This window comes from Ambystoma mexicanum, chromosome 14 (assembly GCF_040938575.1).
Source record: "Ambystoma mexicanum isolate Mex_15411 chromosome 14, UKY_AmexF1_1, whole genome shotgun sequence".
Classification (NCBI taxonomy): Eukaryota; Metazoa; Chordata; class Amphibia; order Caudata; family Ambystomatidae; genus Ambystoma; species Ambystoma mexicanum.
The window spans coordinates 639,566,515-639,591,714 of NC_090940.1; positions in this window are offsets into that span (position 1 = coordinate 639,566,515).

A 25,200-nucleotide genomic window follows, 5' to 3' on the forward strand; every position below is an offset into this window, starting at 1 on the left:
CCGAAGGCGTCCAACTTGTGTTATTCGTTCTCCAGGGGGACGGTACACTTTTACGTGTGGCAATGGGCTTTTATGCCTGCTGCTGCCAAAATGACTGATAATGGTTTGGGCTGCGACGTGAGGCACTTGTGTCATGACCCGGCGAATTTGCCCCTTCTGGACCTCATGTTCATTGTCACGGAGGGCTTGTACTCCTTGTTCCTCCCAACATGGCTGTACCAAGCTCCGTGCTACGTACTAGCTTTCACGTCGTGGCACGTACTATAAATTGGTCACGCCCCTGCGGGTCCGCGCGTCTCAACATTATCTTCGGTAGTGCCCCGACGTGTGCTTACTTTCAACATTGGTCCCTTGATCCTCTTATTTCCTTCCTTGCCTTTTATCCTGTTCCTGGATTTCCCCCCCCTACTTACTCGTTCATCGCTAATCCTGGATACCCTGGAATCACGAACTTCCCAGAACTCTGAACGCGTCCTGCAACCTGACGAGGCTCGGGCAAGCCTATTCAAGACCCGAACCATCCACAGGAAGAGTCCTGCGGCCGAACAAGGGAGATCCCAATCACAGGTGAGATGGGGGGAGATTTACGACAGTTTGGGTGTCAAGTCTGGAGGCTTGAATTTCTTTTCTAAACTACCCTTAACAGCAGGTTCTGTAAAAGGGTGTTTCAATGTACGTAACCCCTCATCCCATACATGATTTAGGATTCGGATGGATACCACCAACTTCTTTCTCTTGCCCATTTGTTCAAAGAGAAAAGATTTTTTTTATTTGTCGATGGGATAAGGTCAAACTCTTGGCAGGCTTTACGATCATGGCATGGAACGCCCCTATGTCATCTGGCCGTGAGGTTTTAGGCACCTCCTCCAGAGGTTTGTCCATTGGAGTGTCTGTATCCCCTTCATCGTCCCTTGTAGACCCTGTTGTCGTAGAAGTGGTGTCCAGGGGATCATTGGCCTCTGTATCCAGAAGCTCCCCTTCCTCGTGTCCTTCTACTCCGCATGACGGTATGGGCGGTGGCCCTACTTAAGGTAGTGGAGTCCCTATTGAAGATAATGGAGACCAATGGGGTCTTGGGTCCCCATGCTTGAACTTAGATTTCTGATACTGTTGGGGGTTTGTAGATCTTCGTGAAGACCTCAATCTGGTAAGTGATACATTGTGAGGGTGACCTCGACCTAGTAGATGATGTACACCGCAAATGTGATATCGGCCTACATCTAGAACTGTTTAGAGAGCTCAAGAGCAAAATCTTTCACTGCCCACCTGCTGGCAATCTACCTGTAGGTGTTATTCCCGGTTGTGAAGGTGGTAACAAAGCGTGCAGTTGCATTAATACAGACTGCAATGACGATAGGACCTGTATGGACAGTAACGTCTGGGGGTTTGACAAAAAAGCCTGAAAGTTCATTAGTGGTTGACCTGGGAGCAGGTAACTGGGCCCTGGTATTGGCTGGCCGGACCCCACTGGAATGAGAGGGTCAAGCTGCTCTGAAGGAGTAACATTGGGTCAACCCCGACCTAGCATTGGAGGTAGCTTAGGAGCGTGTGGTAGAATTATTAGAATCTTCTGAATGAAGAGATGGACTTAAAAATAGCCCTCGTTACACTCAGCCCGTCGACAGAGAAATAAGAAATGTACTTTGTTCATAACGCTCTTCTCTCCTTCATCGTTGATGTATCGTAGGTGTGAGAGATGTTACTCACTCAGACAGCCATTCAGACCATACCCAGATGACATCACAGAAGAGACTAGCCTGCGCTCAATACAGCAAGTCAACTGACCTCAGCTATAAGGAGCAGGTGACGTCAAGACTGACATCATGACATAGATGCATTAGACTTGAAGTACATATGCATCCATGCATGAAGCTAAGCAGACATTTTAGTGTATCGCAGATATACACGAAGTATATGCTTATGACTCACATAGCTAGAGGACTGACACACACATTTACCCTTTTACTGAACCCGAAACTGCATGACGTACAAGAACACATATGAACAGCTTACTGACACTTAACGCAACTACTACGGGCCACAATGCAAATCAAGATGGAAGCATCTTCGATCGACCCTCCCAGGTCCAACTTGGGTCCTTCCTCTCCTCTAGCTCTATCTCCACCTGTGGTGTTCCCCAGGGGTCTAACCTCTCTCTCTGGTTGTTCAACCAATATCTGGCACTTCTTGCCCAACGCATTGCCGCTCTCTGCCCCAACTTTCAGTGCTATGCGGATGACACCCAACTCATTTTCAAGCTCCCTTCTGCTGCCCCTTATCCTTCTCTCATCTCTGACTGTCTGTCTTGTATCCAGGAGTGGTGTGCCGCCAATGATCTCTGCCTTAATGCCAGTAAGACTGAGATTCTCATTGGCACAACCACTTCCTCCTTTTCTGTCACTCTCTGGCCGGCCTCTCTTGGCCCTCTTCCAGCTAACTCCTGTGAGGCTAAAAACCTCAGGGTCATCTTCAACTCTGCACTTTCCTTCTTTCCCCACATCTCCAATGTCTCTAAGAAGTCACACTACCAGCTGCACCTCCTCAGAGGTATTCTCCCTTTCCTCTCCTTCCTCCAGAAGCTCACTGTCTCCAGAGCTCTGGTTCTCTCTAGGCTGGACTACTGAAACAGCCTCTTTCTAAATCTGCCTGCCACTACACTCCGCCCTCTGCAACTCATCCAAAACAGGACTGCGAGACTTGTCCTTGGCCTCAAGCCCAGGGATCGTATCGCTCCAGGACTGAAATCTCCTCACTGGCTCCCAGTGGCATCGAGGATTAGGATTAGGTTCAAAAACCTCTGCATTGTCCACAAAGCCTTCTGGGTTCTGGGACCTCAATACCTTCAACTCTCTCTTCCTAAATATCTTCCTTTGCGAGCTCTTCGCTCATCCGCCTCCAACTCCCTCAGGGTCAGTCGCTTCTCTAAGCAGCCAGTGGTGGTAGATCTCTTTCCTCTGCGGGGGCCTCCCTCTGGAACGGCCTCCGTGCCTCTTTGAAACTCGGGAAGCACCTCAAGACCATCCTCTTTGCTTCTGCTTTCTCTCTTCCTCTCCCCTGCTGATCTCCTGGCTTAACCTGATTTGGCACTGGCTACCTGACTACCCATTGATCTCAGGCCCTTCCCCACCAGTTGCACACCTGCACTGCCCCCCGGCAACCCTTGAACTTGGGACTGTTCTGTATCCCTTCAGCCCCTACCAGCACTGACCCCTGAAGTCCGCTTTTACCTCTCCACTTGCCACCAGCTGGCCGCACGTTTAATTATTGTCTTATTTATTTTACTGTTATCCTATGTACTGCACTTCCCCCTCCCCTTTCCCCGTGCACTTTTCCCCTTTCATCTCCCCCTGCACTTGCGCACTCTCAATGTCACCTGGCCAAGTAGAATTGCTGTCTGTCTTCCCTCTGTTTACCCCCCCTTGCCTTGTCGTGCCTTGAAACACTTGTGTATAGGCGCGTTATAAATACCATATCATATCATATCAAGCAACAGGTACATCGGAGTGAATGGGAGAAACGTTGAGAATTTGAGATGCAGAGAAAGCTGACAGGCTTATTCAGTTAAGGCTGGCAGGACAGCCTCCAGTGCAACCACTGTGCACATATAGCCAAGGACACAGAAGAAGGACGGTTTCCAGATAAGCAGAGGGACGGAGCGCCTGCAAGAAACCCAAGATCAAATCCTCATAATTACAGACAGCGAGGATCCATTTTGTGGTCCCAACACACGTCACTTGCATCTGCCAGACTGTGCCTATTCATTCGGGCTAGATAGGGATACCCACTCCCATAGAGCTGAAGGCAGCTGGATACAAATGTAACAGATTCAAAGGCAAATGTTCGGTCTCAGGGCCTAGGCGATCAGAGAAGGTAACTTAATGGCAACATGTAGCACGTTCAGAGTTGTTCCCACTACCTTCAGTGGTTGCACTCAACCTGGTGTCTGTCCAATGCCCCAGGGCTGAGAAGGCCCTTTTTATCCTATCCCTGTTCACCACTCACACTAAGCTTACACTATGTTGCATCGGCCAACCACCTTTCCGTAACCTGTAACTCTACACTTGTTACTTTTGGAGGTGGTCTCAGGAGGAGTCACCAGAAATGGTGTATCCACTAAGCTTACTAATCTAGTATAGAATCTATATGTAGTTCACCTCATTAACCAATCCCGTCCCCTTTTAGCTTTCTGGGATATAACCGGATTTTGTGATGTCCTGCACTAGCAAAACCAGTTTACAATCGCCTAGACACTGAGGGCGTGTGGAGGATGTTACGCTGTTCACGCAGGAATCCCTACCATTTGAATGCGCAATAAAGACAGTTGAACCTTGCTCCATGGCTGGGTCTTCTGTTGTTGGTGCAAGGGATTTCCAGGGCCCAGTTCCTCTTGCTTGTAAATTGGGAGGCTGTTAATAGTCCCCAGACTGCCATTATACAAATATAAAAACTGCGGCAATTGGGCCTGCTGTGACTCAAAATCTGTATCAATTTCATGTTGCAAAATATCCTCTAGCATAAGCTCTGAGTAAGTGATAGGTGACACTGGCAAAATAATCACCTCTATTTGCTTTGCCTCCTTCAGACTTGTATTCTCCCGCTTTTGTGCCTTCAGGTGTTACTTTTGCCTCTGGTGCAGCTTTTGGAGTGCCTATGGACGAGTGTGGTGACTGCCCCACTGACTGCTGCTGGGATTTTACCCCTGATGGTTGTTTATTCATCGACAGGGTTGTCGTGGATGAGGGTTTATGGGTTGTCATAACAGTGGCTTACTTGGTGACCGTTGTCTACTGGTCAACAAAATTGTCATCAACGGGTCTGTCGCAGATGAGGATTTAGTAATTGTGTGCTTTTTACTGGTGTGTTTCTTACTGAAGGATGTGATACTGTGGGCCTCGCCGGTGATGGAGATACCATGGATGTGGTTTTGGCTGCCTTGGTGGAATTCAGGCCTGTAGTAGACGAGCGGTCTTCCGCGACTGCCGGTGGTCCCGTCAACGTAGTCTTTGTTGGTTTCTTCAAGTGCGATGACAATGAGGCTATTGTCTGACTCTTCCTATGTTTTTCCCACTGCACGATCCACAACAGCACATGTTTCTGCCCTTTTTTGTCCTTAATTGACGACGGCATTGACAGCCCATGGCCGCTCTTATACTTTTTATTGGAATTGGAATTGGTTATTTGTATTGCACTTAATACACAGAGGTTTCTAAGTGCAGACCCAGGAATCGAACCTGTGTTGCTGTGCATCGTCTTGCTTCCAGTGGGCGTCTCCTCAGATCTCGCCCTTTCCTTACAGTGTGGTCCTTATTCCTTTAGCACATTAATGCTCCTCGTAGATTCTGACTCTGAAGGGGGTAATTTCTGTCCTGAAGCCAACACACAAGTCATTGGTGCCTGCCTATTTTTAAGGAATTTTGCACAACATCTTTCAAATATCACAGTCCTCTAACAAGTGGTTTGAGTAGAGGCAGTATTTGTATTTGTATTTTATTGAATTTATATAGCCCTTTAATCCAAAGTGCTTTACATGAGAACACGCAAAATACAACAAGCATAATATGGAAATTGAATCATAACTTGAAAACAGTGTAAAGCACAATTTACAATATTGCAGAGGTGAGGAGGGAGTATGGAGGGGCAGAGGAGAGAGAGGGAAAGGGAGATGTTAGTGGGGGTAAGATCAGGAGTAAGAGGGAATTTATGAGTGTGAGAGGAAGAGGAGAGAGAAGAGAAGGACTAGAAGAGAGGAGGGAGTTGGGGGGAAGGAGGTAGGGCGGGATAGGGAGAGCAGTGGTAGGAGGTGAGGAAAGAGGGGGAGGGGGAAGAGCGAGAGGAAACGAAGGGTGTTAGGGAGGTGAGTGGAAAAGATAGTATTTGAGAGAAGAGCGAAAGGAAGGGAAGGAAGGGGACGAGCGGATGTAAAGGGGGAGGGGGTTCCAATGGAAGGGAGCAAGGAGTTGGAAAGATCGGAAGCGGGAACGGGCGCAGGGAGGAGGAGGAGGAAGAGAGAGTAGGAAGAGATTAGCAGAGCGGAGAGAGTGAGAAGGGGTATAGAAAGTGAGAAGGGAGGAGAGGTGGGGGGGGGGCAAGACCATAGAGGGATTTGAAAACAAGACAGAGGAACTTGAATTTGAGCTGGGAGTGAAAACAGTAAAAGAGTAAACGCACTCACCATGCTTGTCGCCTTCGAAAATGTTTTTAAGGCCACAGGTGTCACAGGCCTCAAATAACAACTTCTTGGCCTTGGCCCTCATCTGGTGTTGTTTTCTTCCACAACACTATTAGCCTTGTCCTCCTCCCTGAAGATATTGAAAGGGAATTTCCGTCTTGATGTTATTTTGGGTTTTGAAGTAGGACTTCACACAAATTGCACAGAAAAAAGAAACTTGAGGACTCCTTCCAGCATGACATGTGGGTAGAATCTGAGGAAGAGCTGTAGAGGAGGGGATTACTACTCAATGTCCCATTGAATGGGGCCTAAAGCACACATAAGGAGAGGGATAGCATACATAATAGAGCAAGGTTTTTCTTTTGCAAATGGAAAAGTCAAACAAAAGGGTCATCGAGGATTGCCAACTTGACATTGGGAATATTCACAGCATGGGAATCTATGAAAGACCCAAGGCTGGAGAATGGTAGGGACCTATAAAGTAACTTTCTACCACCTGTATGCCTACTCCAAACCTCAAAATGTCCCTTAAAGAAGCGGGATGCAAAGCGACATTTCAAACTGTTGAACTCTCCCAGCGCCTTCCATTAGAGCAGACAGGGTGCCAAATACCAATTGAATATCTAAGTCTGTGTTGTTGAGGAAAGTGTTTTCTAGGTTAATTAAAGTGAAACAATTGATTTAAAACACACTCTCTAATGAGAGTGAGAGAGAGACTCCAAATTGAATGAGAGACTGTTCAATGTAAAGGAAATGATGTATCGAGAAAAAAGATTGTTGATTAATGTTGTGCCAGAATCTTGCTAGAACTAAACAGTGTGCAGGGGGGACCAAAATAAAAAGCGCTGCACAAGTCTATTCTGTTGCCAAATAGAAAAGCGCTACATTTTATTTAAAGTCAGACCATTAACAATCTGTATAGCAAAGAAAAACTGTCATGTCACGTTCTCGGGCGATGCCTACATGTGTCTCCGGTTAACAAGAGGGGAATGGAAAGTAAGGATGACAAATGCACATGTTGTTGTGTCTTAAATGTTCTGCAAATTCTACTCCCAGAAGTGAAGTGTGTCCAACTTGTTTGCATTGAAGTTGTTGGAGGGAAAGTTTATGGGCCACAGGGTAAGGTGGCGTGCATTTTGATACTTATTGTGTGATGAGAATTTTGTCTACTAAATAATAAATATATATTCTTTTCTGCACGCCAGCCTGATTCTTGGTTTGACGATTGGAAAAGGGATGAAGGATTATAGGGGTGTTCAACGTGTTAAAGACAGTGTTATTGAACTACCCAAACATGTTTATATATTGGTGTGGCGCTTTTGATTGCGGGGGCGGGGCACGAACTCCCCACATTAATTGCTTCCCAACAAATATCTCCTACACTATTCTTCAATAATATTTACCCAAATCAGGCAGTTTTGGCCTTTCATGACCAAACAGAATATGGGTCAGATTAGGCTTCTGGCCTTTGTCTAATTGCTGCCGCTCACCGCGTAAACAATTATAATGTTCGAGAAGACAGTAAAATATGGTTTGGGTCTATTTGACCTAAAACATTTGACCTAATCACATTTTATTGAATCTATTTGACCTTTTTTTGGTCTAAAATGCGGGGGGAGACACCCTGCAACCCCCTCTCGCTTCCCCATAATCTAATCTATACCCTTACCCACCCCATCTATATATTTTATTAAATTTGACCAAAAAAGGTCAAACAAATTCGATCAAATGTTTTAGGTCAAATGTTTTTAGGTCAATTATGCTAATATCGCAAAAGTTGGCTGATAGCTCGTCCCTATCCATTGAGCCAGTGCCCGCGGAACCTTGGGCTATCGTTGTCTGTTCTGCATCTGAAGATAAAGGAATCTATCAACACCTGGTTTGGAACGGGGACATGGAGAGGGTCTTAGCCTCCCCGCGGACCCCGAAGCAGAGCTTTGTGGTAAAGCTGCTCTCCCAGTCCAACAGCACATGGGAAGTGAAAGGGACCCAGTATTTTATTGTCTGGGATCATTTCTTTGGAATTGAATCTTATACTGGAAGTAGAATGTTCAGGGGGAAGCGGGTGGATCCTAGTTTGTGCTGGAGTTGTACTGATCAGCCTGGTTTGATGTCCGGCTTAATGGTCCTGTTGGAAACTCAAAGGATCATGGGAACAGGTTACCAGAGTCATCCATCTTCTTCAGACTAGGATATCCGGGCATCTTACTCACTCATGCCTTTTGCCATCACGCGGCAATACCTTCCTAACCACGGCCTGATTTCATAGAAGCGTTAGCCGGGAAGATGAGGGAGTGGCTGCGGAAGACTGCTATTGCCCCGGCAATCAAAGTCTGGGCAAATCACTTCTTGACCACAGATCTGGTGGATAGGGTAGTCTAGACACCAAGAGGAGAGGCGTACCTCTGCCAGGCGAGTGGACCCACATTCCTTGAACTGTTCAGTGTGGACAAATCTAAACACAAAAGGTGGCTGTTTGTAGGCACACCCAAAGGGGTGCTGAACATCACAACATTGGAATCAAATGGTGAACCCCGCAAGATTCTAGTAGAAAGGGCCAAGAACCCATTATTTGTTTTCATATACGTTTTGCAGGAGGGGTTTTGACAACTTCCTGGTCCTATTTAATGACATGTTCTTTATTTTGTTTTTTCCTCCTTCCTCCATTATCCCCTCTCCTCCCTTTTGCAGGAAAACCTGGTATTTCATAGGATGGTAAATGTCTAGGTCCAGGGCTCGTGGATAAGTCATTGCTGCTGCGCATGGTTGCACGCTGTAGCATTGCATTGATGGCCACGTTGCTATGGCAACGTGCTTACCTGCACATCCTGTTTCAGGAAGGTGAATAGCAAAGAAGGGGCTGAAAGCATTTTAAACAGAAATCAAAAGGCAAGATCCAACAGGTCATGTTCTTCCTAATGGCTGGGGGGGGGGGTATTTTGCAAGGGTAAACCTCATGCGACTTGCACGCACCCTACACTACCAATGCTAAGTAGTTTTTATTAAATACATTGTTTGCCCTTTTGTTGCACTGTCACTTTTTATCGACCTTCAAAATATGAAAAGCTGTGCTTGCTCTGCCAGGGTTCAAACCTCTGACCTGACGATTAAACAGTGATCTCAGAAACCAGAGCTTCCTTGTAAAGGAAAGGGGGGAGGGCTATGCTTACCACTGTGTGTAGTGTGTCTGCTTCAGGGATTGCGGGGTGTGGGGGTACAATGCATATGAACATCGTCAGTGTGTGTGTACGAGGAATTCGACCACCCGCACGGTGGGCGTGTGCTCACCTGGGCTTTTTTGAAATGTTTAATTAAATGGAAAGATGGTACACCAACCTCAGGAAAATGTGTGGGGCTAATCCAAACACATTTTCCTATGCTCACACCACAACAAACGCATAGACCTGTTTAGTCTGGGTGGACGCAGCCTACAGGCACAGTCCTCCCTGTCATATTTAGTTGGGTCGTGTTAGCCAGGAGTACATGATGCCATCTCCAGGAAGGGGGAGGACCAAGCTTCCCCCTGCCATGGCCAGCCTGATCAACTAACAAAGGCTTCGTGGATCTGCCCTGTTCTTTTGTTGGGTTCTGCAACTGGTGGCAGCGATTAACATACCAATTAGAGGGTACTTCAAACAGGCCAAAATGGGGCTTGGCTGCATAGGTTAACAGACAGGAAACCCCAACAACCTTTCATATGTAACTATGTCAACCTGAAGCCAGCTCCCGCGCTCGATATCAATGACAGTGAGCTGTCATGTCTGGGACTGTCTGTTTACAGTAGGCCTCCCCGCAAGGGAACCCCATTCATAAGGCACGAGAATGTGGTTTGCAGGAGCCAGAGAGACTGGTCTCACCGCAGCTTCAAGGGAGACCTGCCGCTTTAATCAGGAACCACAGAGAGATCCATTAATCAGAGAGGCTCTTTCAGCTAGAACAGACAGGTAGATGGGTGGGACTTAGCATGACAAGTTTTCATCCCTTTCCTTTCCTGTTGCAAAGCATTCTGGTTAGTACCTCTTGCATACAGGGGATTGTTGGTAGGGACCCCATGATTTGTTAATTAAGATAGGCTTGGCCAACACCAATTACTCTGACCCACTAGACATTTAAAGAGTGCTCAGCCCCTCTTTTGAGTGATCATCTGAAGACTTTGCAAGGAGTAGCAAGAATAACTCATCATTGGACCATGGCTGAAGGTACAGTCTGCCTAACATCTTCCACCAGTGAAGGAAGGCCAGGACCACCAAGAGGGAAGCAACATCCCTCCACTAAACATCTCTTAGGGAACAGAGGGGGATAGCGAATGCAGAGGACCCTCTAGCCACTCGAGAACCGGTAACCAGCCAGCACACAGCATCCCGTGATAGGCTCTGCAGCAAGCTTCCTAGGTGCGAAGTGCCAGAGAGTCTCTGACCCAACAACCAAAGACAAGGCAGCTGCCTGCAACACACTCCTCAGCTTTGGGCCGTCCATCCTTAAAGGATGACAGAAGCCCATTGAAGAAGCGGGGAAAGTGCCTCGACAAGCATCTAAGGATATTTTCGAGCAAGTAGAGTTCCTCTAGCTGCAACCGACTGCAACACTGACCATTGTCAAGCCGCAGCCTCTTAAAGATATCCGAGACGTCTCAACCAGTACTGAGACGATTCCTGACCCTGAACCGCTGTGTAGGCCAGCCTGCAACCGTTCGTCCAGCTTCTCTCGCCGAACCGTCTTGCCGTCTGATACCCGCGCTGACTCCCATCTTGAACTCTGTCCCAGAAGCCTGCAAAGCACCCAAGAACACCTACAGCACAATGTACACTGTGGTTCTGTCCCCCTGGTCCTTCCCAGAAGGCCCCTAGAGACATTTTAAGACCTGTTGATGCCTATGTGCTGAAGCCAAGTATTCTTGAACTGTTGCGATTATTTACCATACCGACTTCCCTCCTGTCATTATCCAGAGTGCATCCCTTTTCTTTCTTTGAAACTGTCTGTCCTCTGCATTCCTTTATAGGGTGGTTTCTGGTTTGTAGTGTTGCTATAACTGTCATTTGTGATAATAATAAAGTAGATATTTGTAAACAACCTTGACTGGACAGTCCCTTTTATTATTGGGCAATACTGTATTTTCGCTGTGTTGCAACTAACCGACGATCCACGAACTTGCAGAGATAAGCCTGCCGTTCCGTCCACGTTACCAAAATTGGGCAAAGAGGTTTATAATTTGCTTATGTTTGAAAATCTGTTCGGATACCTTCTGTTGTACTTGAGGTGTGGGGCTGATTGATGGTTTAAAAACCGACATTCATCCCTGGACCACTGGTGCCACCGGAAGTTGATTCGTCAGTGTCTCTGCTTCAGGGATTGCTCCCGTGAAGGTACGATGCATATCATTGTTAAGATGGATTTCTGAACTCTGTCCTGGTGGCGCAGAAGTTCAGAAGGCCAACCTAATTACTTGGAACAGGGTAACCTCTGGACAAGCCAGACCAATCAGGGTAGCGATCGCGGCGGTCAAGACTAGGTCTCAAGAGGGGTGAGGGTGACTGAAAGCCCGCAATGAGCACACAAAGCAAGGACACTTACAAACTACTCCAAACAGGTGTTATATTAAAAATATATACACATTTATTCCAAGGCCTTTAAAACAATGACCGTAGCGAGAAATCACAATACTCTAGTAAACCAACACATACCATACCAATACAATATATATATACAAATACAAACAAGTCTCAAGAGTTAGATGCACAAAATGTGTAGTCCACCTAAAAGGGAAGGAAAACAGGCAGTGCGAAATAATGCTTAGACCCAGTCCGCCTTCAGAGGCACCTAACTAAAAGGAAGTCCGAGCCCTACGAAGAGTGGAGCCTTGTGCTCAAAAGTACCTGCACACGCTGGTGCCAACGGGCAAAAAGGGGAGTCTCTTCGAGGGAATCAGGCAGTTCAGTTTAGTGCACAAATGAAGAAGAACAGAGTTCCGCGACTCAAGCGCAGCCTCCACTGTGGGCAGAAGCAGAGCGCGAGTACGGAAAGGTGTGCTGTTTTGACACAGCGGGGAAAATCTATGGGCTCCTGCAGGAGGGCGACCAGTTCCTAGCTATGCTAGGCAAGCAGACCCAGGCTTCTACGCGTCAGTTTCAGTCGCTGGCAGGTTCAGGAGAGCAGGGGACGTCTCGTCGTCGTGTTGATTCTGCAGCAGCAGAGTTGAGTTAAGGATGTCCCAAACGAAGTGAACCCGCACAGTTTGTTACCACAGCAGGGCAACGGAGCGGCCGTGTGTATCTGAGCCAAATGTACACTACTCACTTCAGACCTGGGAACGCCAAGTGTACGAATCGTGTGAGAGTGACAAGGACTCGAAATACTACACAACCTGGCAGCGGTTACAGAGCAAGACTCCTGTGTAGGCTGGTCAGTCTGCTGGATGGCCCAGAGACGCTTCCGAAGGCTTACAAGCAGGAGATGGTGAAGATGCCGAGAATAGCTGTTCCCGCTATTCCAAGGGTCGAAGTACCAGTATAGGCCTTCTGGTTCGATCAAAGGTGAAAAGGGTTTCACAAGGCGACAGCAGTGCAGAGGAGCAGTCCTTCAGCGGGTCACCAGCGATTCCTCGGTTCAGCCTCTTGGTTGCAGGATACTTGGCTCCTGTATTCCTTCGTTCGTGAGAACTCAGGAGATCGACATGGTAGTGGTGTTTCCAGCCCCCTCTTATCCACGGTTCCCTTCGCGCCAAAACGGAGGGGACCTAATGGGAGATCCGCTCATCAACACTCACACCATACGTGGACCTATCACGGACCACGGTGGTCCCAGGCATTCACACCAACCTAGACTCTCTGGCACCCAGGATGTGTATTGGGACCAGCCATCCCAGCCCACATCCTGGAGGCACACACCAGGCATGTAGAAGCCCGCAAAAGCATCCGTGTTTCGCGGGAAAGTACATGCCCAAATAAGGAAGGCCCCGGGTCGGCTCGACCTGGGGAAGGTGAAGGGAGCAAGACGGTCAGCGGACAGGACAAAGGAGTCTCGTGGCCAGGCCACCATTTTGGGCTAAGCGCGAGAAACACGCTTAAAACGCCAAAAGGAGCTCAAAACACAAGAAACGATCGCTGCCACCATTCCCGTCCGTGAATCACTTGCACCGATCAGTTACAATCCTACAAGAGTATCTAGGGCCTGTAGAAGGCTAGAGACCCAAGAGAGCAGTAACTTAGCTTACAGTGCCCTCTTGTGTCATGTTGCACGAAAGCCGCAACATGATAAAAGAAACTACGGAAAACAGCGTTTCCCGGTACTGACTGTCTTAAGGGCATGTCAGTTTCCCCGTAAGAATGGAGCGAAAGCCCAGAGGAGTGCGGCAGAAGGCTGCACTTCTCTGGCAAAGTCGAGAACAAGGTGAAAAACAACAGCAAAAAGTTTAGGGGTTGCCACATGGAATGAAAATTACCTACAATTACGAAATCTTTCCTAACACTCGCCTCTCCCAGACTATGGACAGGGGGAACTAATCCACCTCTGGATGAGTCTCTTGTTCAGGTCGGTTAAACATTCTGGACAACCCATCAGCATTGCTATGTTGGACACCTGGCCTATGCTCAATAGTGAAGTCGAAGCCTTGTAGACTTATGGACCACCTAAGCAACTTTGGATTCTCCCCCTTCATGTTCATTAGCCACTTTAAGGGCTTATGGTCAGTTTGCACAGTGAAGTGGGTCCCATAGAGGTGGGGCCTCAGCTTCCTTAGGGCCCACACAACAGAGAAACATTCTTTCTCTACCGTGGACCATCTGAGCTCTCTGTCTTTAAGCTGGCGACTAATAAAACCAATAGGGTGTTCCTTACCCTTCTCATCTACTTGTGATAGTACAGCTCCTATCCCAGTGTCAGAGGCGTCCGTCTGCACGATAAAAGGTCTTTGATAATCAGGGGCCCTGAGGACAGGGGCCTGGCACAAGGAGTCTTTTAAGCCATTGAAGGCCTTCTCACACTCGTCGGTCCAAGTTACCTTCTTGGGTTTCTTCGGAGTGGTGAGGGCAGTCAGAGGGGCAGCTATGGTGCCATAGTCTGCCACGAAGTTTCGGTAATACCCCGTGAGTCCTAAGAAGGCTCTCACTTGGGTCTGTGTAGTGAGGGTAGGCCATTCTTGTACTGCTTGCACTTTACTGGGAAGAGGCTGTATCCTCCCTCCACCTACTTCATGTCCAAGGTAAACCACTGAGCCTTGTCCAATCTGGCATTTACTAGCCTTTATGGTCAAGTGTGCTTTCTGAAGAGCCTGGAGCACAATCCCGAGGTGTTTCACATGGTCTTCCCAGGTGGCACTGAAAACTGCTATATCGTCCAGATATGCAAGACAGAATTCGTCCAACCCATTCAAAACATGATTCACAAGCCTCTGGAAAGTGGCAGGTGCATTTTTCAACCCGAACGGCATTACCCGGAATTGGTAAAGACCGCCGGGAGTAGAAAACGCTGTCTTCTCCTTGGCATGTTCTGCTAAAGCTATTTGCCAATAGCAAGCAGTGAGGTCAAACGTGCTGAGGTACTTGGAGGCACCCAAAGTATCCACCAGCTCATCTGTTCGGGGCAAGGGGTGTGCATCTGTCTTGGTGACAGCATTCAGAGCCCTGTAATCCACGCAGAACCTCAATTCAGAAGTGCCTGCCTTTGGAACCAAAACCACAGGGCTGGACCAAGGACTACTAGAGGGTTCAATCACCCCAAGGTCTAACATCTTGTTGACCTCGGTCTTAATATAAGACCGTACTTTGTCTGACATCCTGTACCCCCTACTTTTGGTAGGTACACTGTCTCCTGTGTCTATGTTATGTTTGCACCAAGGTGTCAAACCAGGCGACTGTGAAAACAGGGGGGAAAACTGCCTAAGCAAACTTTTCACCTCAGCCTGCTGATCAGAAGTCAGGTGAGGGGCCACTCGGACACCCTCAAAGGAGCTATCTGAAGGACCGCTCTGGAACAGGTCGGGGAGAGGTTCAGACTCCTCTTCCTCAACGTCTGAAGCCAGTAGCAGTGCTGCGATTTCGACTCTTGGGACAAAAGCCTTCAGCCTATTTACGTGAAACACCTTTGGAGCCTTTCCAGGCCTTCCAAGGTCCACTAAATAGGTAACCTCACCCAGGGGCTCCACCACTGTGTAAGGGCCTGACCATTTGTCCTGTAAAGCTCGAGGCCTTATGGGATTCATGATCAGGACTTGCTGACCAGGTGTAAAGTTGATGAGGGAAGCTTTCTGGTCGTACCAATGTTTCACCAGCGCTTGTCCTGCCTTCAATTTATCACTAGCCAAGCCCATCAGAAGTACCATCCGTTTTCTGAGCCCTAGCACATAATCTACTACATTGGTAGTAACAGGGGGAGTGGGCATCTCCCATCCTTCTTTGACTATGGCTAAGGGTCCCCGTACAGGATGACCGAACAGAAGTTCGAAGGGGCTGAAGCCAACACCCTCCTGTGGTACCTCTCGGTAGGCAAACAGTAAGCATGGTAATAGAAGATCCCATTTTCTTCTCTGTGGTTCTTCCAGAGCCCCAATCATGCTTTTTAACATTCTGTTGAAACGTTCCACCAGACCATTGGTCTGGGGGTGGTATGCAGAAGAGAACTTGTAGGTGACCCCACATTCTTTCCACATAGCCTGCATATACTTCGACATAAAGTTGCTGCCACGATTCGACACAACTTCTTTAGGGAAGCCAACCCTAGTAAATATGCCAAGCAACGCTTTTGCAACTGACTTGGCAGTTACAGTTTTCAATGGGATGGCCTCAGGATATCTGGTTGCATGGTCGACCAGCACCAGGATAAACCTATTGCCTGAGGATGTTTGCGGGTCAAGGGGACCAACGATGTCGATCCCTACCCTTTCGAATGGTACTCCCACAACTGGGAGTGGTACCAATGGAGCTTGGATTGTCGAGCCAACCTTACCAGATAACTGGCAGGAGGCACAACTCCTGCAGTGACTTTCTACTTGCACCCCCATCTTGGGCCAGTAGAAGTGCATGGATAACCTTTGCTTGGTCCTCTTAATACCAAGGTCACCAGCAAGGGGCACTTCATGCGCCAACTGCAGGAGGAAGGGTCTTACAGCAAGGGGAACCACCAACCTCCTTTGGTCTCCTTCTGTAGACTCTGTGGGCTCACTATACAGGAGTCTACCTTCACAATAAATCCTATGCGTCCCAGGAGGTTCACCCTCAAGCTGGGAGCAGGCCTGTCTCCGTAGGCCTTCCAGAGATGGGCACTCACGTTGGCCTTTACTGAATTCGTCCCTATCAGAACCACCTTCTACTAACAAGTCTTTTAGTTCAGGATGGTCGTTGGGGTCAAATACTTCAGGCATCGCCACCTCCTCGTCAGGCCCGGGCGATTGACCAACTTCCTCCACCGCAGTGGTAGGCGAGCTCGGGGGAATATTCTCTTTCCCTTGTCTTGACTTGTTTACTCCTTTCGCCTTGGGTTTCCCCTTCTGCTGGGGCGGCGTATTTGTCTTGGCCAATGCTGCCCGTGCTTGAGACCGTGTGTAGGGTCTTTCGGCAGTGTCTCCTACGAGCCCTAAAGCTCTGAGATCATTACCTAACAAGACCTTTCCTGGGACGTTTCTCTGAATGCTCACTGGAGTCCTGACTGCTGTACCATTTAAAGTAAGATTTACAGGTATTACTGGGAACATACGGAGTGGGCCGTCAGCCAACTTAGTGGGCATCAGAGTAGCTCTGGCAACTTCCTCTGAGTCTACCAAGGTAGAATCCACTACAGTTCGACTGCACCCACTATCCCTAAGAGCTGGAGTATCTACTCCATTGATCAGCACACTGTTTTTAAAGTAGTGCTTGGTATTATCTGGAATCCTAGCATAAGCCTCTGCGACTTTAGGCTCCCAGGAACTATGGGACACTAAAACTACCTCAGCTTCTATCCCGCTGGGAAATGAGTCTGAGGAGAAGGATGCTCCTGTAATCTCTTCTTCCTAGTAGGAGGAGAAGGCCAGATTAGCGGAGTGGACCCCCAAAGGTCTAACCTTACACCCACGATCCCCCTTCACGTGGTCAGTTGCTCCACAAGCAAAACAAGATCCATTGGGTCTGTTTACATAGGGAGGCTTATTGTAACCAGAGTTCTGTTTCGGAGGATGACCTCCACTACCCTGTGAGTTCTCTTGTGTCTTACCCTTATTTTTCTTTTTGTGGCCCTTTTGAGAAGAAGATTTATCAGATTCCCCACCCTCCTTATCTTTGGACTTGTTCCCTTCCTCCTGCTTGCCAGGATGAGTTTTGTCCTTATGGGACACTCGATGTGACACCCATACGTCTGCTGCAATGGCCAGCTTCTTAGGATCTATCTCCTTTGAATCGGCCAAATGCTGCTTAAGCTCCGGGGAAGAAGATGCAAAAATGTGTTCCAGCATGACAAGATTTATCATGGCTTCGAAAGTAGAAACCTTATAACCTTCGACCCAGCCAGTTACGTTTTTTAAGGATTCGGTGACATAAGATACCCAAGTACCACCTTCTTTTTTCTTATACTCTCTGAATCGTTTCAAATATTGGGCCGGAGTCTTCCCAAACTTTAAAATGAGAGTTTGCTTTGACATTGCGAAATCAGCTCGCTCAGCCTTCGACATTTCCCTAATGGCACTACAGCCAGAATGGGGCAGTCTGCTGAGTAACCAGGCAATTTTATCAGCATTGTAAACTTGGTGAACTTCGCATGCATACTCAAACGCATTCAGCCAGTCCATAATGTCATTCCTTTCCTCATACACACTGAGCAGATCTTTCGGAAACCGTGGATAAGAGGAGGCCCCAGACCCATTTCCAGGACCCTTGGACCCATTTGCAACCTGAAGCTTGGCCAGTTCAAACTGGTGATCCCTGTCTTTCTGTTTTTCTGCCTGTTCGATTTTTAGCTTGACCCTATTGAACTCAAGCTCTTCCTGTAGTTTGGCCATATTGATCTCAAGCTCCTTCTGCCTAAACAGCAGCTCTTGCTTCTTGAATTCAAGCATGGCCTCCCCATCGACACTGGCAGAGGAAACATTAGACATCACATCCTCCCTGTCCTCGTGGTCGCGATGGATCAGTGCAGCGGCAGAACCGACGGTTCTACCAGTGAGAGCAGCCCCACCTCCTTCCGCACTGTCCTCAGAAGTTATAGCGTCAAGCTGCGCTTCTTGCCACGCCACGATTCTTTGGATCATATCCAATTTCGTGCCTCGAGAGGAAACACCTCTCTCCACACACATCTTTTTCAATGTTTCTGATTTGGAAGGATTTAAAGTTAACAAGGTATTTGTTTCCATACTGTTAGATAGGACTATGGCCTTTTTAAAGTTATACTACAACAATTCACTACGTGTCCTGGTAGGAGTAACTTGAAATGCCTTAGTTCGTGCGCAACACTGGATACCTTCAGTCGTATCCCACCGCTGTACACCAATTTGTTAAAACGGATTTCTGAACTCTGTCCTGGTGGCGCAGAAGTTCAGAAGGCCAACCTAATTACTTGGAACAGGGTAACCTCTGGACAAGCCAGACCAATCAGGGTAGCGATCGCGGCGGTCAAGACTAGGTCTCAAGAGGGGTGAGGGTGACTGAAAGCCCGCAATGAGCACACAAAGCAAGGACACTTACAAACTACTCCAAACAGGTGTTATATTAAAAATATATACACATTTATTCCAAGGCCTTTAAAACAATGACCATAGCGAGAAATCACAATACAACTCTCGTAAACCAACACATACCATACCAATACAATATATATACAAATACAAACAAGTCTCTAGCGTTAGATGCACGAAATGTGTAGTCCACCTAAAAGGGAAGGAAAACAGGCAGTGCGAAATAGTGCTTAGACCCAGTCCGCCTTCAGAGGCGCCTAACTAAAAGGAAGTCCGAGCCCTACGAAGAGTGGAGCCTTGTGCTCAAAAGTACCTGCACACGCTGGTGCCAACGGGCAAAAAGGGGAGTCTCTTTGAGGGAATCAGGCAGTTCAGTTTAGTGCACAAATGAAGAAGAACAAAGTTCCGCGACTCAAGCGCAGCCTCCACTGTGGGCAGAAGCAGAGCGCGAGTACGGAAAGGCGTGCTGTTTTGACACAGCGGGGAAAAGCTATGGGCTCCTGCAGGAGGGCGACCAGTTCCTAGCTATGCTACTCACCGGTCCCCGATGCAAGCAGACCCAGGCTTCTCCGCGTCAGTTTCAGTCGCTGGCAGGTTCAGGAGAGCAGGGGACGTCTCGTCGTCGTGTTGATTCTGCAGCAGCAGAGTTGAGTTAAAGATGTCCCAAATGAAGTGAACCCGCACAGTTTGTTACCACAGCAGGGCAACGGAGCGGCCGTGTGTATCTGAGCCAAATGTACACTACTCACTTCAGACCTGGGAACGCCAAGTGTACGAATCGTGTGAGAGTGACAAGGACTCGAAATACTACACAACCTGGCGGCGGTTACAGAGCAAGACTCCTGTGTAGGCTAGTCAGTCTGCTGGATGGCCCAGAGACGCTTCCGAAGGCTTACGAGCAGGAGATGGTGAAGATGCCGAGAATAGCTGTTCCCGCTATTCCAAGGGTCGAAGTACCAGTACAGGCCTTCTGGTTCGATCAAAGGTGAAAAGGGTTTCACAAGGCGACAGCAGTGCAGAGGAGCAGTCCTTCAGCGGGTCACCAGCGATTCCTCGGTTCAGCCTCTTGGTTGCAGGATACTTGGCTCCTGTATTCCTTTGTTCGTGAGAACTCAGGAGATCGACATGGTAGTGGTGTTTCCAGCCCCCTCTTATCCACGGTTCCCTTTGCGCCAAAACGGAGGGGACCCAATGGGAGATCCGCTCATCAACACTCACACCATACGTGGACCTATCACGGACCACGGTGGTCCCAGGCATTCACACCACCCTAGACTCTCTGGCACCCAGGATGTGTATTGGGACCAGCCATCCCAGCCCACATCCTGGAGGCACACACCAGGCATGTAGAAGCCCGCGAAAGCATCCGTGTTTCGCGGGAAAGTACATGCCCAAATAAGGAAGGCCCCGGGTCGGCTCGACCTGGGGAAGGTGAAGGAAGCAAGACGGTCAGCGGACAGGACAAAGGAGCCTCGTGGTCTGGCCATTTTGCGAGCCAGGCCACCATTTTGGGCTAAGCGCGAGAAACGCGCTTAAAACGCCAAAAGGAGCTCAAAACACAAGAAACGATCGCTGCCACCATTCCCGTCCGTGAATCACTTGCACCGATCAGTTACAATCCTACAAGAGTATCTAGGGCCTGTAGGAGGCTAGAGACCAAAGAGAGCAGTAACTTAGCTTACAGTGCCCTCTTGTGTCATGTTGCACGAAAGCCGCAACATGATAAAAGAAACTACGGAAAACAGCGTTTCCCGGTGCTGACTGTCTTAAGGGCATGTCAGTTTCCCCGTAAGAAAGGAGCGAAAGCCCAGAGGAGTGCGGCAGAAGGCTGCACTTCTCTGGCAAAGTCGAGAACAAGGTGAAAAACAACAGCAAAAAGTTTAGGGGTTGCCACATGGAAGGAAAATTACCTACAATTCCGAAATCTTTCCTAACAATCATCATGTAGAGTCTGGGCCTTCTGTAGGGATTGCTTCGCGTGGAGGAGACCTGCAATATAGTACGGACGATTTAGTTTGCACAATTACATCTGGGCTAATGCAGCATACGAGCGCATGCCTTTTATAATGCTAGAGACATGAAGGGTGTCCATCAAACACCGGATTAAATGACCAGGTGTGATGTTCTGGCTAGGGAACAGGGGTCTTGCTAGGTCTGGAAAAGATCCGGGGCTACGCTAATGTCGGGACTCGGGGCTAGCCTGCCTTTTGGTTGTAGCCCCTGAGCTTCTCTCCGGGGCTACAACCAAAGATCCGGGGCTATACCTCCCCACACCCCCTCTCTCCCCCCAATCCTCCCCCTAGCAAAACCTCTGCTAGGGAGCCCCGAACTTCTCAAAGAGACCGACTTCTTTGTTGCCCATCTGAAGAATTTTTTATGGACAAATACAGTCCGTCATCCTGAAAAAACAAGAGTTCCTAATTTTGATAGCATTTTCCGGATCGCAGCCACCTTATGAATGGCAGTAACCTACAGGCCCCCGAGTGCATGCGTCCTGCATTCCACTTATACGAACATGAAAAAATGCAAACACACGTCCAGTTCAGAAAAATGGACGTGTCATTAGTTAACGGGATATTCTCCCAGCAGATTTCGTAAACTTGTGTCCTTATATGAGACCCCGCACAGGTGAGGGGTTTGGAACTAATTCATAGCTGCTTGAGTTCCTTGGACATCATTTGACAATGAATATCACAGCCACAGGCCCATGGAAGGTGCCCCCTCCTGGCTGAAACCCTCTGCTTCCTTCGCCTGACTTCATCGATCCATTTCACGTTGACCCCCTCTCCCCCTACGCCCCCGTTTCTCTCTCCTCTTGTTTTGTCTTGTAGTGTTTTTTGTGCGTCCTGAGGCCTGCGGGCGTGTGGTGCGATATGTAAGAATTCAAATAAATAAAAAAATCAAATACACCACAGAGCCCAGATGTTTTCGTATTGGCCAATGGGTCGCGTATCCCAAAAGTGCATCTCGCAGAACAATATCCGAGTTTTTGCATGAAATATCCAGAGAGAAAGGCATTTTATTCAAGCGCCTTCAGCAGGTCCAGGTCATATGGACATGGCGTGAAACATATGTACTTTTCTGGGTCCCGGGCTCGGTGACCACCGTTCCTGCCCCCTTTCCACAGCTAGGGTCAGTTTAGGAGCGACATGGGTGAGGGTGTATGCCCTGTCTGCTGCCTGGGTCTACAGGTGACCATTGGCCCCAGCTCTCTGTCCAAAGGAGACACGTGTGCCCTTTTCATGTCAAGGTTGTGGATCTGAGAGCTGGGGGGCGGGGCTTGCTGTGCACCTGGACATTCTATTGGACACCCCGGGGCAGATTCTGAGGCGAATTACCAGGGATTCTGTTTCCTGTCCGATCACCAAATGAATGCTGGACACACAGGCCGGACTGGGCACAGTACCTGAGCAAGTTAGGGGGAGTCTTAAGGTGGCCCTCAGCCTGCCAACCAATATACCGAGGAAGGTGAAAAGAGCCCCCGTGGTTTCCAAATTCCAGGCAGCTCTTTCTCTGACCCCCAACATTCATACTTCTCTAAACCCCTAACCTTTCACTTAGGGTACAGAGAGGAAACCCCCTAATCTGACATTCATTGTTTCTTGTTGCACACTGTGTATACACTAACTGGAATATAAGGGCAATCGTGCGAAAGAGAAAGAACACACACACACACACACACACACACACGCAGATAAAATGGTGGTTTGGGGGGACCAACCCCAGAAAAGAGGACCCCCAGGGGCAAGGGATTCAGGGGGAGGGCTTCATAGAGTAGGAGGAGGGAGCAAGGGGGTGAACTTGGCCCCGCAGTAAAAGCAAAGAAAAAATACCTGGGAACAGTAGTTGACCGCTACCAGCGGCCCATCACAGCGATGACCCTGTGAAACCAGCCCTACTGTGGCAAGTCCACACAGACCAAGAATAGTCCTAACCCAGGACTACATCCTCAACCCGAGAAGATGGCGTAATGAGGCTCGAGCCTAGGTATCCAATAATCACCGCTCATGGATAAAATCTATCAGCAAGAAGAAGACAGACACCTGGGAACAGTATGCCAAGTGACATGAGCATTCTTCCATCATTATCTAAATATGCATCCATTTACGCTATCAGCTTACATCGCCAACGCACGCCACGTGGCAACCGGAGCAACCGGATGCCAATCCGGGATGCTCTTCTATATGCAATGCCCATTTACAAATGAATATCTGCCAAGTTCCTTAATCAATGCCACATATTGCGGAACGGATTAGCGCTGCAGGTCACCCAAACTTTACTTTATTTATTTATTATTAATTTATCGACGCGCAGCCAAGCGCCCGCAGGCATGCTGCGTACTCTCCCTGCTTTACCCAAAACCCTACAAATGATTCTCCCAGACCCCATTGACACACCACAGACTCCTTTCAGGATCTGGGGGCTTTACATGTACCTTAAAAACACAAATTGGATAACACCCCATAGGAACTCACACAGACACACGTTGCGCCAATAAACCCTGCCTGGAAGTTGTTGCGGAGGGCTGATGAGTCTCCAAACTCTGGCAGGACCATCCCCTCACCTCCTCTAACACACACAGGAGTGACCATTACAGCTCTGGAATTAAGTGATCACACAAGAACCTCATTGGTGCACAAGGTTGTGTAAACAGCAGATGTGTGCTAGACAGTTCACATGCAATCTTTGTGACGAACCTGGAACGAGAAGAGACAACGAAGACTCATGTTTTTGGTTATAGACTTTCACTAAATGATGAAGGGGTTGGAAAATGCCTCACTCTCCCTAAACTAAGAGCTATTTCCTTACCTCAACCAAAACTAAGGATCTGTCCTGTGTCAGGATGCCCAGAGCAAAAATGTCCTGTGTCCGAAATCCTAGCCTTGCCCTTACACTCTAAAATTAACTCTAAGGTGCTAAGGGTAATGTTCCTTACTTAAAAAGTGCACAAATGCTCAAGTTCAACAAAAAGGTATACATCCAACAAAAGTTCCAACTGAATGATGTTCACAGTTTCAGGGAAGGTCTCCCTTCCCCATGTTTTCTCTGCTGCAAAACAAAAGTTCAAAAGAGTAACCAAGTTCTTTACAGTTGAAGAGGATGACTCCCCTCCTCTTGATGTTGTAATGTAATCTATAAAAACCTTGGGATTCTCTGACTCACAAAACAACACCTGGTGTTCTCCCCGTCCAGGTTCTTCCATATAGTTTCTTGATACAATTTGGGTGTGGGTGCCTGACTCGAAAAACATCTGGTATACTCTCCTGCCAGGTTCCTCTCCACATTCACTGCAGGTCAGTTTGCACATTTGACTTTGCCTGGTATACTTTCCTGACAGGGCTTTCTTATGCGGTACACTTTACACACTTGACTCTGCCAGGCATACTCCCCTGCCAGGACTTTCTTGTGTAGTTTATGACTTTGCCTGGTATACTCTCCTGCCTGCACTTTCTTCATCATACAATGTTACTTTGGCTTCCTTTCTTTGTCTTCACTAAGTTCATACTTTGGGTCGCCGACCCCAGTCCCACTCTCCAGGGCTTCCAATGTCATGTCTGACTGTGCTTCGGTGTCTCGACCCTTTCCCTGGGCTCACCGTTTGCTTTCTTGTACTCTCTCTGTGTCTTCGGCTCGCCCTCAGCCTCAGATGCTTCTCTAACTCCTGTGGCTTCTGTTGGCCCTAGGTGTCCGGGCCTCAGTTGGTGTCCCAGCTCCCTCGGCTGTCAGGAAGAACGGCTTGCTTCCTTTAACTTCGCTGCAGCCTCCGTGGAGCTTCACTGGGCACGTCGTTCACAGGGCTGCGTTCGCACTCCACCTTGCCGCTCTGTCTCCTGCGCCCCCGCCAGTCGCCGTACTCCCAGTCTCTCTGTTTGGCTCTTCTCACCAGAGGTGAGTAAGAAGACAATGAACTCCATACTTCTCTTCCCAGCATGGTTTAAAACCGTATCGGGCAAATCGGCTTCCTCCAGCTACTAGACTGCTGGTGTTGATTCTCACTAGAAGTAACCATCATTGCTCCTTGCCTCTTCCTCGTCTCAGTTTGTGTTACTTTATTAGTTATCTGATATTGAGGAGTATTTTCAGCAGAGTTGTCAAAACGTTGAGGGGAATAATGGAAGTATGCCATTAGGGCACGGGGAATGGAGGGAATATTCCTGAGAGGAAAAGGGGGATACCTTGCCTCACCTGATGATGTCATGTTGTCTCCATGACGGTCACCTCCCCCAGAGGGTCCTTCCTCAAATAGCCACCCTCAGGGTCAGGATCAGGCAGCGGCTGCTGTCCCCTGGCCACATGAGGAGAGGTTCTCAGGGAAAGGAGTGATGACATCATCAGATATATCACACTTTACATAACATAACAGTGTCTATTATGTATTGTCACCTAGTTCAGGAAT